The sequence below is a fragment of the Aythya marila genome (genome assembly GCF_965140915.1).
Source record: "Aythya marila genome assembly, chromosome: 1".
Lineage (NCBI taxonomy): Eukaryota > Metazoa > Chordata > Aves > Anseriformes > Anatidae > Aythya > Aythya marila.
Genome location: NC_139042.1, coordinates 159,083,468 through 159,098,819, shown reverse-complemented (window position 1 = coordinate 159,098,819; position 15,352 = coordinate 159,083,468).

Below are 15,352 nucleotides of genomic sequence, written 5' to 3'. Positions count from 1 at the left end.
AACAAACAAAATAAACACCCTGAGATGTAGTTGTGCCCACCTTAAAATGTAAGGAGCTAAGCACAATAAATAATAAAAAACAATAAAAAACAATAATAAAAAATAATAAAAACAATAACAAATATAAAATAATAAAATTATTAGTAATTATTATTAATATATTAATGTTATAATTATATTATATATTATATAATCATCATATTAATATATTAATATAATTATATATTAATATTATATAATTATCATTATATTAATTATTAATAATATATTTGTTATTATTAAAATAATAACTAATATAAAAAATAATAATAAAGAACAATAACAAAAAACAATAAAAGTTTTTTACTCTTCCTTGACACTAATCTTGACTTTGCTGCCTATGTCTTACCATCAGAAATAAATGATCTTAGCATAAGAGGAGGCAAGCCCACATGGACACGTGATACATACCATGATCATGAAGCTGAAAGAAATGTCTCAAGATTCATCACTGAAATTCATCTTCATGCTGTCAGACAAAAAAATAACGTCTAACAGACTTCACAGTAATCTCTTTAAAATAAACAAAATTATACTGAAAAATCTTATGGATTCTGTTCTCTTGAGACCCCACCTGGAATACTGCATGCAGCTCTGTGCCCTCAGCCAGAGAAAGATGTGGACCTCTTAGAACTGTTCCAGTGGAGGGTTACAAACATTATCAGAGGGATGGAACACTTCTCCTATTGAAGAAAGACTGATAGAGTTGTGAGTTGTTCAGCCCGGAGAAGAGAAGGCTCCAACCTTATTGCTGCCTTTCAATATTTAAAGTGGGCTAACAAGAAAGATGGAGAGAGACTTTTTACCAGGGCCTCCTGTTGTGAAAGGACAAGAGGTCATGGTTTTAAACTAAAAAGGGGTATAATATATATCAAATACATATTATATAATGTAGTCCTCAAAAAGTAATGAAAAGGAGCAATAAACTTCTATTTTGTCTTGCAAGCTGGTTTTTGCTGCTCTCATCCACCAAACACCTTTTGATTCCTGCATTGAATGGCAGCTTCTCCAAGCAAGATGTCTTACCTAGACTTCTAAAGTCAGCACCTTTCATTGTTGTTGATTTGTGATGTCCAGTACTGCTTACATAGGCAACAGAGTTGAATTTGTCAGCCAGATTCCATTGAAGTTTCACTGCTAATATAGGGTTAAAGCCTAATCCAAATTTATACCCTCATAACCAAGATGACATTTTGGCACCAGCTCTTACTTTCTCATTTATGAAGTGTCCCTGTGTTACTACAATAGTTTGACAGTTTATAGTAATAGCAGATCAATTTCAGATAGTTTAAACCCACATGTGAATGTGATGCAGATACACCAGATCTTTGTGGTTTTGATTCCAATTCATAATACTTTTCTTTTAAAGGTTTTATTTAAATGGTCTCAATAGTAAGGGGACATTTGTGTACATGCAATGTAAAATATTTGTGGATGTCTAGGGAAAAGTTTAATGTTCTCTTTGCATTAAAAAAAAAAAAAAGTAGGATAAAATATATATATAAAAACGTATTTTAGGAGTAAGCATCTTTCTTACTGAGTGAACTTTGCAGTGATGCCATAATATATGATTTTGAGGGTATCATCTCTTGGAAAAGAAAGACCATTTATATTGCTGTTTCTGTATCTTGACTTCATTGGCAGGCTGAAAAAGAACAACAGATGGTTTTCAGAAAAAAAAAAAAAAGGCGACATTTAATTAATGAATATTTTTAACTGCTAGAACATCCAAAAATGCAAATAACATTTCTGGTTTATAAATGCATTGAAATATTATTAATTCTATGTTTAGAAGCGTTCTCCCACATAGAGTCTCTATTTTAAGTCAAATGCATTATTTCAACAAGAAAGATTTAGATGAATTTCTTGTGTGAGAACACAGGGATTACTAGAACAGACCAAATGCAATACAGTCTCAGTGTATCCAGCTCCTGACCTACATATGGCTATTATGCTAGTTGTTACTGGGTTTCTTTTTCACAGATTTCAATTCTGTTGGTAGCATACTGTCCTCTGAGAATTAATATTTTAACAAGGAATAAATTTCTACTTGAGACTGAATATCAAATTCAACTCCAAGTTTTGAATTTTAGACTTGGCAGAGGCATGTAATAAGAAGATTCTATGTATTGATACTACAATCATTCCTTGATGATGAGATTTTTATACTTTCAATGCTATTACAGAATCACAGAATCATCTAGGTTGGAAGAGACCTCCAAGATCACCGAGTCCAACTTCTGACCTAACACTAACAAGTCCTCCACTAAACCATACCACTAAGTTCTACCTCTAAACATCTTTTAAAGACATCCAGGGATGGTGACTCCACCACTTCCCTGGGCAGCCTATTTCAGTGTCTACCAACCCTTTCAGTAAAGAAGTTCTTCCTAATATCCAAACTAAACCTCCCCTGGTACAACTTTAACCCATTCCCCCTCTTTCTGTCACCAGGCATGTGGGAGAATAGAGCAATCCCCACCTTGCTACAGCCTCCTTGAAGGTACCTGTACAGTTCAATAAGGTTGCCCCTGAGCCTCCTCTTCTCCAGGCCAAACAATCCCAGCTCCCTCAGCTGCTCCTTGTAAGACTTGTTCTCCAGACCCCTCACCAGCTTCGTTGCCCTTCTCTGGACTTGCTCAAGCACCTTGATGTGAGGGGCCCAAAACAGAACACAGTACTTGAGGTACGGCCTCATCAGAGCCGAGTACAGGGAGACAATCACTTCCCTAGCCCTGCTGGCCACACTGTTTCTTATGCAAGCAAGGATGCTGTTGGCCTTCTTGGCCACCTGAGCACACTGCTGGCTCATATTCAGCTGACTATCAACCAATACTCTTAGATCCTTCTCTGCCACGCAGCTTTCTGGCAGATGAGTGGTTACTCATCTCCCAGCCTGTAGCGCTCCTTGGGGTTGTTGTGCCCCAGGTAACCTGATCTATAATTCCTTTTTTTTTTCTTTCTTTCTTTTTTTTTCCCCAAAATCGAAGCATGATTTTCATGAAACATTTGAAAATATTGAGATGAGTACTGTACGTACATATATCTAAGACAAATATTGCTTTTCAATATATGTGCAAAATGTGGCCATCTTAATTCTAGATGTTATAATTTTATCTTGTGATCTTATATATTCAATTAATATTTTCCTTTCAGCAAGGCCTTATTATATTGAAGTGTTTTGTTTGTTTGTTTGTTTTCTTCTTCTTCTTCCTCCTTTTTTTTTTTTTCTTTCTTCTTAAAGGCAACCTCTTAACATGCCAGTATGGACACTCCATATTTCTAATGATCACCTGAGGTAAGCTCCAGCATGGGTAGCAAGTGGGTAAGTAGGAAAAACTTTCCTTGTCTGTGCACTTTAGACCAGCACTGAGTAAAGCAATCTGGCAGCATTAGTTTCCACCAAATGCAGAAAAACAAAGGAAACATATCTGCTGGAGATCAACAAAGTCCCTTTCAGAAGCACAGGATTTCTGGTAATCATCAAAACATATATTTTTGCTTTAAGAGAGCTCACAAACATTTCCGATGTTATTGTAAAATCCTATTGTGAGAAACAGACTATTACCAGGAGGAAGAATAAATATGCCTCCTGGCAGAATAAATATGGACAAAGTTAAAAAGATAATCCTGACTAGCTACCTCTGATAACCACAGAGTTAGCGCCTGCTTATACTGTAATTATTAGTTATACTGTTTGTGTAAAACAACTACTTTATTTTTATTAATTCACTTTAAAATAAAATCCACTAAAAACCACTAAGACCCTATCTTCCAAAGCAGTGAAGACAGTTGTGATTCATTGGTCAGTTCTCCTTACAAGTGGAAACACGTGGAGTAAAGTCAAAGAGGTTAATCTGTGAAGCTGGTCACAAGCAAAGGCAATAAAAGGGAAAATGAAAGTTTTACAAATGCAAAAATGAGAAAAGAATATCTAGACCCATGACTGAATCAAGAAAGAGGAAAATTAACTTATGATCCAGGGAATGCTGAGACATTTAATGCTACTTTTTTTTTTTTTTTTTTTTCTAATTATTACTATTATTTTATCTTCAAAATGAGGCATTCCTATAAACTGGTATAATATGATTTAGCTGTGAACATCAATTTAAATAAGGTAATAATACTAATAGAATAGGCAGTTCTTGGTTAATCAGAATCCTGTGTTAGAGCACATGACCAGCAGTGATAATTCTTTAATAGAAACAACTAAACATTCAAGAGGTTATAGAAAAGAAATCTGTGTTTGCCAAAGACCTTTAAATCCAAGTGTTTTGTAGCATGCTACATTTTATCTTAAATCTCAAGAAGAACAATTATTCTTATTCAGGATTAAATTATGAAAGAAATAATGTCTAAAATAGATTTTTCAGACTAATGTTTCTGATGAAATCCACTTCAGAAATACAGCAAAATAGTATTTCAACAACTAAGAACTGTCTTTGAGATCTCACACAGATGAGATTTGAAGGGATTAAAAAAACCAACAACATATCTATCTATATATAAAAAAAGTACATATATACAATCAGGGTTGAGGGAATCCAAGACAGGCATTTTAAATATGAAAAAAAAAAAAGAAAATAAAAAATATATTAAATACTCATTTCATAAGATTGCAGAGCATACGTGGTGATTCAAAATATCCAGTTTAGGTTTGCTAAGAAAGAAGACAGAAGTTTTTACTTGTTTCTGCTTTTTCAGGTCAATATTACTTCATATATGTTCAGAATGCTTTTGCCTGAGATTCTTTCCCTTCCACTCTACCAAAATGTTAAATTTCATATTGCCTTACTTTTATAGATATTTTTGGTATTAATCTTCCTTTTATCTTACTGGCTTGTGTTATTTTAGAATTTTTTTGTTAGAACTGTTTTGTTAGAACTGCATGGGTTCTGCTAAATAAATGCTTTGCATTACCAATATCATGGTGTTCCAGTTGTTCAGCCAATCACAGTTTTCTTTGTAAATAGTGCTATTCATTCAGCTCACACTACTGAGATGAAGAACTTTTTCCTTTTTATGCATTTTTATGCAACATGTTTTTCTTTAAATGATATATGGATTATAGTGGTCAATTCTTAGGTAATTGTTTTATGAATAAGAGCAAAATTGCTCATGTTTGTAGTCACTGATAAGATAAAAGGTTGTTATAAGAGGAGAATGCCAATGTTTTCACAGTTTTTATCATTGCTATAGAAGCAGTTTTCTAATTGTTTGGGTGCTTATGTTTTTAAAAGCTTAGGTTTCTTCAGAATTAAATCTCAACTCTGAGTGCTGTATGCTTCCATTGGTTGCTTTGCTTTTCACAACTACATTGCTTTGGTACTTGTGAAAATATTAAAATAGTGCTGGAAATAGATAGTGTGGTTTGTGTTCAATAAGGAGAGGCACAGAAATTATATGTGCTACTTGATGGAATTGAGTAGTTTCACCATAAAAGGAAATTTGTACAAATGTATCTTTCAATCCACAGAGAAGTGATATCCATATGATAAATTATCACAGCTTTTAACATCTCATCTGTGTTCTGCACTAATTTATTTCTGCAAGGAAGGAGGGAATGCATCTAATATTCACCAGTCTGGAACAGTTTCAAATGGAAGTCACTAAAATGTTGTTTGGGGTACTGGTCAAGCAATAGTCCTGAAGCACAGAGAAATTTTAAAATGTATTGGTAGATTTTTTGTTTACTCTTCTGGGATTTTTTTTTTTTTCTCGATTCAATAGTTTCTGGACACATTGTTGCTCAGCAAATCTGTTCTGTATTTAATTGGGATTTATGCAATATTCCTATTTTGCACGGTGCAAAAATCAAGACACTCTCTAGAAATAAGTAATTCTAAAACACTTTCTGTATGTATACCATTTATAACAGCTACAGATTTCTGATTTCTCAGGAAAACATTACACAGAATTCAAGTCAAGGAGTTCAAGTGTAGATATTTTCTATTTTCCTTCCAACATCTGTATCAAAAGAAGGTTGTTTTGTCGCTATATACATCACAAGAGCTGGAATACCTGTGAGAGAATTGCAAGAGTGTCTGTTAAACCAATGAATGTCTGACACATGTTGGTGCAGAGGCTGATTTGTGTATGCCTGTATACAAATACGGGTGAAATGAAATGAAATGAAATGAAATGAAATGCAGAATTGCAAAACCACAACCCTGCATTCTGCTTTTGCAGGCTGGGTTTGAATGCCTGCACATTTTTGCCCACCCTTTGGAAATCTCTCACTTAACTGACTTATGTTGCAACAGCATTGTCATTTCACTTTTTGGATGACTAATATGTTAAAAGGAATATAAATAGCATAGATTGCTGAAAAATAAATTGAATTTTTATTGCCAAATTTTCTCTCCAGTTGCTTTACCAGCTTGTACCCTCCAATTAAGTAAACAGAAATATTCGTGTATATTGATGGTCTCTGACCTTTAAAACCAAAGCAGTCCTTATACAGGAAAAAAGATACTGCTTTATCATTTGGTTCTAGTTTGAACCTCAATGTCATAATCTTTAGGTTATTCTGGATGCACTGAGATACTCACATAGTCAAGTTACTAATACTTTTACCCACTCCCTCTGATTGAGTAGACCATCCTACCAACATATATTTCTGCCTTGTAACTGCCCCCTCTTCTTCCCTTGTGCTGTCGTTGGAAATGCCTAAACTCATGAACAGAAGGTGGGCCTAGAAGATGCCATAGACCAAACTATGCCCTTCACTATGGTTTTAATTAAATTGTTATATTTTTTGTGGTATATATCTGTCACAAGCTGCTGCTTGAAAATAGCAAAGCAAAGTGTCCATAGGTGTTTCCATTCTTTCAGACTTACAATATATTTTCTTCTAGAGGTTGCTATTTTGTGGGATTTCAAAATTACTCTGAAAATTACATCTTCTTAATAATGGATTATGAGAATTCTTTAATATGTAGTTCACTGAAGGAGCTCACCAGAGTATTTCAAGGACTTCAATTCACAATTTCTTTTTAGAAAATAGACAAGGACTTCAATTCACAATTTCTTTTTAGAAAATGGGCAAAAAAATTCTAAAATTTAGAAAATTTTAGAAAATAGAAAAATCATTTCTACTTAGATACTAGTAAAATAATTGTAAAACAATAGAAGTAACTATACATTTAGGCTTTACAAATAGCTGCTAATTCCAAAAATGAAAGCTCATAGTTGTGATCTTAAAAATGTGCATGTTGATAGTTAAAAATTTAACATGCAAATAACTCAATTGGCTTTGATGGGTTGCTATAAATCATGCTCATTCTTACGGTTTTTGTTTGTTTATTTTAGAAGAACTGGGACACAAGTAATTGAAATCATCCCATGGGTCACGCTCTCGGTCATTTGATGACTCATCTGCTGAGTTGGTAACAGAACTGTCTCTGCTGGATCTGCATTGCTTTCTCTGTGTTTCTGGCACCAGGCACTCTGCTAGTTCAGTATGATCTGCAAACTTAACATCACCATCTGCTACCACTCAAGTGGTACAACTCTTTCCCAGCATTCCTCATGTTTGATGTGCCAAAAGCGAAGGTTTTAGAAATTGTCAAGTGCTTTGAAGTCGGAAAGTGTTAAACTACAACAATTTTATGTCCACTCTGCCTTATCACTTACACAACTTGAGTTGGATTTTGGAGATCCCTGAATCTGATTCCACAGATACTTAAAAAAAAATAAACAAAAATAAGAATGCAGAAGTCACTTTCAGGGTGTATATTTACGATGGTTGCCATAAGACACACTGCCCATGTATTCCTACTGACTTCAGCATAACAGAAAGATAGAGACAAAACACAGTTGACTTAAATCATAAAAAACAGTGAATCAAATCCTTGCCAATCCTGGGTGGGAATGGATGATATAAACACAGAAGGCTTTAGCAAAAAAGTTAGCATTGGTAAAACAACTTTAATGAAAATGTCGTCCACAGAAAGATGGAATAAATTCCAGGTAAGTCTATCTGAAAGAATGTTTAAAAAGACCACATTTTCACTTAAAATTGCCCATATGGCAAATCAAGAAGACTGCAAGAAGAGAAGAACTTGAAGACAAAAATATCACAATTTAAAAACTGTTTTCCTTTGTTTTGTGTCTATAACCATTCTTGCTGCTATATGTGCAGTTCATGATGGAGATAGTGATTATCTGAAAACTGCTGACCAAACTGAGAGGAAAGGAATAGGAAAGCACCATTATAACCTTCAGCAAATGTGAGATTATGCCAGTCATGCTCAGAACACATTACTCAAACAATTTCCAGACAGCTGATCTACATGGCTCTTCAATCTGATGGGTAAAGAAAGTGAAGTGGTAAACTCCACAATGGTACAACAGTTTTTAAGTTGCAAGGACAAGGCGCTGAGCAACACACTCTAATGACAATCTTAATCCTGGTTTGAGTTGGGGACTCAACCAGAAGACCTCTAGGGGTCTTTTCTGTGATTCTAATAAGAAATTTCTTCATTACTTTATCTTACTACTGTATAATCACATACTGGGAAGAGACAATAGCTTCTTACTTATTCATACATTGGCAAGAAGAGTGGGAAATTACTGGACAGGCCATGAATATAAGTGTCCATACCAGCTTAGAAAAAATGACTGTCAAAGACTGTACTCTACCTCCAACAGCTAGTCTTGAATGCTTAAGAAAGGGATAAGAACAGATCAAGCAATCAGTGATGCTTCCTTTTCCCAGTATTTAACTATCATAATATAAATAATAAAGAGAAACAATAAATGAAGAATTGTTCTTTGGCCTTCCAGATACCTCATAGTTTCACATTAAAAAAAAATGAATTTCAATTAATTAATTCTTTAAAACCATAAATGGATAGATTGTATCCCTTATACAGATTTGTTAACATGTACATCTTTGGACTGCATGCTCCCTGTGGTAGGCAGCAAGAGAAGACTGCCCATTTACTTTTTACTTGGTGTCCTGTTACACAATGAGGTGGTCAAAAGCAGGGAGACTACATATTCCCCCTGAGCAACTGAGTGTGCCAAGTCTGGAGTAATTACCTGAATCATAGAATCATTAAGGTTGGGAAAGACCTTCAAGATCATCTGGTCCAACCATCACCCTACTACCAATGTCAACCATTAAACTATGTCTCTAAGCACCATGTCCAACCTTTCCTGAAAACACCCCCAGGGACGGTGACTCCACTGCCTCCTTGGGCAACCCATTCCAATGCCTAACCACTCTTTCTGAGAAGAAATGTCTCTTAATTTCCAACCTAAACCTCCTCTGGCACAACTTGAGGCCATTCCCTCTGGTCCTATCGCTAGTTACCTGTGAGAAGAGGCTGACCCCCAGCTCCCTACACGTTCCTTTCAGGTAGTTGTAGAGAACAATATGGTCTCCCCTGAGCCTCCTCTTCTCCAGACTAAACAACCCCAGTTCCCTCAGCTGCTCTTCATAGGACTTGTGTTCCAGGCCCTTCACCAGCCTTGTAGCCCTTCTCTGGACATGTTCCAGGGCCTCAATGTCCTTCTTGTAGTGAGGAGCCCAAGACTGAACACAGTACTAGAGGTGCGGCCTTACCAGAGCAGAGTACAGGGGGACAATCACCTCCCTGGTTCTTGTGGCTACACTATTCCTGATACAAGTCAGGATGCCACTGGCCACCACTCTGCTGGCTCATGTTCAGGCAAGTGTCACCCAACACCCCCAGATCCTTTTCCTCTTCACAGCTTTCCAGACACTCTGCACTAAGTCTGTAGTGCTGCATGGGGTTGTTGTGGCCACAGTGCTGGATCCGGCATATAGCCATGCTAAACCTCATCCCATTGTCCTCTGCTCATCCAAACTGTCCAGGTCCGTCTGCAGGGCCTTCCTACCCTCTCGGCAGATCAACACTGCCCCTCCTCCCCCCTATTGGTGTCATTTGCAAATTTACTGAAGGTGCACTCAATTCCCTCATCCATATAATCAATAAAGATATTAAAGATATTAAAGAGGATGGGCCCCAACACTGACCCCTGGAGACCACTGGAGACAAGTCACCACCTGGATTTCACTCCATTCGCCACTCTCTGGGCCTGCATTCAAGATGACCTGTTCCATCCAGCATTTCCTTATCATCAGTAGTCACCTCCCCCCCTTTGTCCAGTAAAGGGTGGAGATGCTCCTCGGCTCTCCTCTTGCTGTTAATATACTTGTATATGTATATTTAAATATTTATAAAAATGTATATTTTTATTAATATACTAATATATTTATAAAAATATATTTTTTATTATCCTTAACTGCAGTGGCCAGGTTGAGCTCATACTGGGCTTTGGCCTTCCTGATTTTTTCTCTGCATATGCTGGCAACTTCCTTGTACTGTCCCCAAGTTGCCTTCCCCTTCTTCCTTCTTCCATAAGGTCTCTTCTTCTCCCAGGCACTCAGCAAAACTTCCCTATTCAGCTCCAGCATTCTATGTCAGCTCATCTTACGGCACATGGGGACAGCCTGCTCAAATGCCTTTAAGACTTCCTTATTGAGGATTGTCTAGCCTTCCTGGACCCCTCTGCCCTTCAGGACGGACTCCCAAGGGACCTTTCCTACCAGCATCCTGAACAGTTCAATGTCTGCTCTCTGGAACTCCAACAGTTTTACTCACCCCTCTCCTGACTTCACCAAGAATAGAGAACTCTACCTTTTTGTGGTCACTCTACCCAAGACAGCTCCCGACCACCACATCTCCCACCTCTGTCCATGAACAGCAGGTCTAGCAGAGCACCCCCTCTGGTAGGTTCACTGACCAGCTGAGTCAGGAAGCTGTCTTCCACGCACTCCAGGAACCTTCTAGACTGCATCCTCAGGGCTGTATTGTGTTTCAAGCAAACAAAGGAGGAAACACCTAGCTCAGTCGGTAGAGCATGAGACTCTTAATCTCAGGGTCGTGGGTTCGAGCCCCATGTTGGGCGCCAAAAAGACTGTCGTGGTTTAACCCGGCCGGCAGCTAAACACCAAACACCGGTTCGCTCACCATCCCCCTCCCTCTCTGGGACGGGGAAGAGAAATGGAAAGTGAAGCCCGTGAGTTGAGATTAAGACAGTTTAATAAGACAGGAAAGTAATAATAACAATAATAATAATAATAATACAATGGTGATAATAGGAAAATAATAATAATAATATGTACAAACAAGTGATGCACAATGCAATTGCTCACCACCCGCTGACCGATGCCCAGTCTAACAGAGCAGTCTGTCCCCCTCCCCCCGGCTAGCCACCCCTATATATTGTTTAGCATGACGTCAGATGGTATGGAATACCCCTTTGGCTAGTTTGGGTCACCTGTCCTGGGTCTGTCCCCTCCCAGCTCTTACTGCACCCCCAGCCTGCCTGTTGGCAGGACAGAGCAAAAGGCTGAGATGTCCTTGGCTTGGTATAAGCACTGCTCTGCAACAATTAAAACATCGGGGTGTTATCAGCACTCTTCTCATCCTAAGCCAAAACACAGCATTCCACCAGCTACTAGGAAGAAAATTAATTCTGTTCTATCTGAAACTTCTGTTCTAACTGAAACCAGGACACCAAGACTCTTAGAAAACAAACAAACAAAAAAATAGAAAAGTGAAAATAAGATTTTCCTTGTGAGTTGAAGGAGAAAAATGGTGGCTACTGCAGTACAGGAAGCCACCGAAAAAGTGCTGGCCTGAGAGCAAGCACACTGGAGGGAAGAATGCTGTGTGTCTCCTGGAGGTGTTGGTCAGAAAGGGAATTGTTTTTCATCACTTCTCTTATTCTGTCCTTCCAGCGTGAAGTTGGACTCCATCTGAGTTTTCTGTTTAAGAAGCATTAATCTCTTATAGCACATAAGACACTGAAATTCCTTTTGATGTTCTCGATGGTCTTATTTTAAATGAAATGCACAGAAAGTTCTACTTAAGACTGGTTATTTAGGATCTCATGTTGCCTCCTCCATCTCCCAAATCATTGTTACCTGAGAAGAATACAAATGATAAATGATTCAAACAAAAAGAAATGGAATTAACATGAACATCTGGATACAAAAGTAAGATTCTGTCATATGCTAGGACCTACACCCATTGAAGTGAATATAAGGCTATACTATACTATAGGCTTATATATATGAAGTGAATATAAGGCTAAGGATATACTATCATTAGTCCTTCAAGATCTTGGGAGCATCTGTAAGGACATTGGATAAGAACTAAAATAAAATAAAAAATAAATAAATAAAAACCAAACCAAACCAACCAAACAAACAAACAAAAAAACACCTGCCCAGTCCCCAAAGGTTTCTCAAAACTGTAAGGTAGCTTTGTTAATATGTGCTAGGGGATAGGGAAGATAAATGGGCAAGCCTGAAATGTGTTTGTTTTGCTTGCTTTGTGTTATGTACAGGTGACATTTCTACTTTATTTGAACTTAAAGTGAAGAATAATCTACAGTTGTAAATAACGTAAAAGTGTCTGAGACCAGATAACTTTCTTTGAATGAGGCTGGGCTGAGTTGTTGACTTAAACTGTGACTCCATTAAGGAAAGAGAGAAGAAATCTCCAGAAGTTTAGAGAGGGGAGGGCCTAACAATTTGTGCCTCAGAAAAATAGCTTGTGATATTAATGCTACTACATCTATATCTTAAGAATTATTGCTAACACGTTTATCTACTGTGTTGCAGTTTTCTTTTTACACTTAACAAGCAAATTGTCCAGTAAACTGTTTGTGAGAGAGAAATGAAAACTCAATGACTTTTATGTTTGTCTAGCTTTTCCAAAATCCAGGGTGATGGTGAATGTGATATTGTGGTGAAGAGCCTTTTAAATTCAGACTCAGCCCTTATTGCTGACAGTCAAGCTCTGAAAGAAGGGTTGGATATCTGGTCCCCAGTATCAGTACAGCTGATTGCAGAACTGCTGAGAAAACTGTTGTGCTGTTGCTAAACTATTAGAGAGTCAGAGAGGGCAGGAAGATGATTCCGATATCCCCAGAGTGGGGAGACAGATCATCTCTGTAGGTGGAAATCAGAAATCAATGAATTTCTTCCCACAGCCTTCTCAGGGTCAAACATTTCTTCCCCAAAGAACTTCACATGAAAAGTTCCAGAATAAGACTTTGTAGGTATTTTTTTCCCTTTCCCAGTTCTACTTCCCAGCCACTCCACTTAGCTCTTCTACAGGATGTCAGAAAACAATATGTAAGAATTGGCAGAAGACAGTTGTATTAATATTACAGAACACTGGCAGATCTGGTAATACTTGTAACTTGACCTTGTCTGGCTAGTATCCTTGCGTGTGGGAAGTCCTCCTGCAACCATTTTCAGTCCTTCAAAGAGGATCAAGGAAACAGTCCCACACTGTGACCCATTGCTCAATGTGAGATATAGCTGGGGCTGGATATGGGGGTGCAGGTCTCTCATAACAAGACCTGCTGGGGGGGTTAATACAACAAAACTGCTGCTTGGCCCACTCTACTGAGCAACATGCATACAGCAGAGTCCTCTTAGGTTAGTGGTGGTCTCTATGGGTTCACTTTGAGTGAACTTGCATATGCATGTATTTCTATATATGAAAGCCACAACCTACTGAATTCAGTGGGAGTCGTCCCATTCTTTACAGGATGTTTTAGAGCTGATTCAATAGGATGCTAGCTTGCTTGGAAAAAGCATGCACAAAAACATCAGCATTTCTGCCCAGCACTTTACAGATGGATTCTTCAACTTAATGAGACATTTCTTTGTAAACAGCACAAAATTCGTAGGTTGCTTATATTTTTCTTGTATTCAGTACACACCGACACACACACACACAAAAAGTCTTTCTTCTACTACTAGTGCTATGCAAAAATTAGTATAATAATCAAGTAACTTTGAGCTTTAGGAAGTCTGAAACTGTTTTTGTTATTCTCCAGCACCTAAAAAATCATCTTGAATGTTGTCTTTTGGCTGCTGAGTATTATATGCTGCTCAAGTGCTCAAGAATCTTTGGAGAATGGAAGGACGTTACATTTTGGTATAATAAATTGAATTTTCTAATACATCCAGCTGAAAGGATAAAAGAACTGTTTGATGACTTCTTAAGATAAGCATTTTCACACAGCCATATCATGAGAGGAAGATGAATTAATTTCAGATGAAATTCCTAAAAGCTATCAAAAATAAAAACATGTTAAAAAAATGTTCCACATTAAAAAAAAAAAAAAAAAAAGGAAAAAGGAAAAAAAAAATCAAGTTGGAAGAGATTGCCAAATAGATCTTGTACAGAATATACTAAATATAAAATTTTAGCTCATGCTTGGAGACACTCCTGCTTTCAGAAGGGGAGAGTGGACAAAACTTTGATGTTCATTTGTGTGTCTTTAAGGCCTCTCAGCTGATTACAGATGCAGCATATAATACACTGATTTAAGTATGTGAACCTTGTCAACCCTTTGAAGCTTGTAATTATTCAAATTAAACAAGATCAGGGAGTTTGCAGAGAGAAAAAATGGCATTAGAGCCTTGAGCTCTTGTTTTCATCATATTCCATTGATAACCCAAATTTTGTCATGTCTAGATTTTTCGAGATTGAAATTAAGTGGAAAATACAGTTTGGCAGCTCACTAATGGTTTTGCCATTTGCAAGAAAAGTGGCTCTAGTTAGAGAAAAACAATGTTAATAGTTAATGTTCAGCATGCTCTGCAGAGCAATTTGGCTTTCAAGTCTGGCATAGTCAGTTTTATATTATACTGACAGATTTTTTGCAACTAGAACTAGTTGTCAGGTATTTCTTTTTCTTTATTTTTTTCCATTTTCCCCTTTGTTTCTATATTTATGTTGCTCCATTTTCAATAGTGATAAAAAATAATAAGATTACATGTAATATTTTCAAACTAAATCTGTTTGTTATCAAATTACCAGAGAAAAGTTTGTGTTTGGTTTCAGGTTGCAAGCTGATTTTAACATGAAGTGCTTGGAAAAATGCACATTGAAAGATCCTTTCCCATATGTATTGTGCTTTCTACACCTTGGATCTCAAAATAGCAAAATGTTATTAATAATTTTTTTTAAATATATATATATATTTTTTTCACTGGGATTTAATAAACAGTAGTCAAGAAAAAAAAAAACAACAATAATACTTATGGATAAAGCAGTCAATCTTTTCTGGAGCACTCTGAATAACTTGGCTATTTTTTTTTTTAGGAACTGTTCCTGCTGAATAGTTCTTCCTGCTATACCATCTGCCTTGCAGCAAGAGATGTTGAGGTATGCCAGCTGTGGAGGACAGAGGATAGGAGAGCCTGCTTCCCCTACAGAAGATCCATGCAACTCAGCTCTAAGCAAGCACT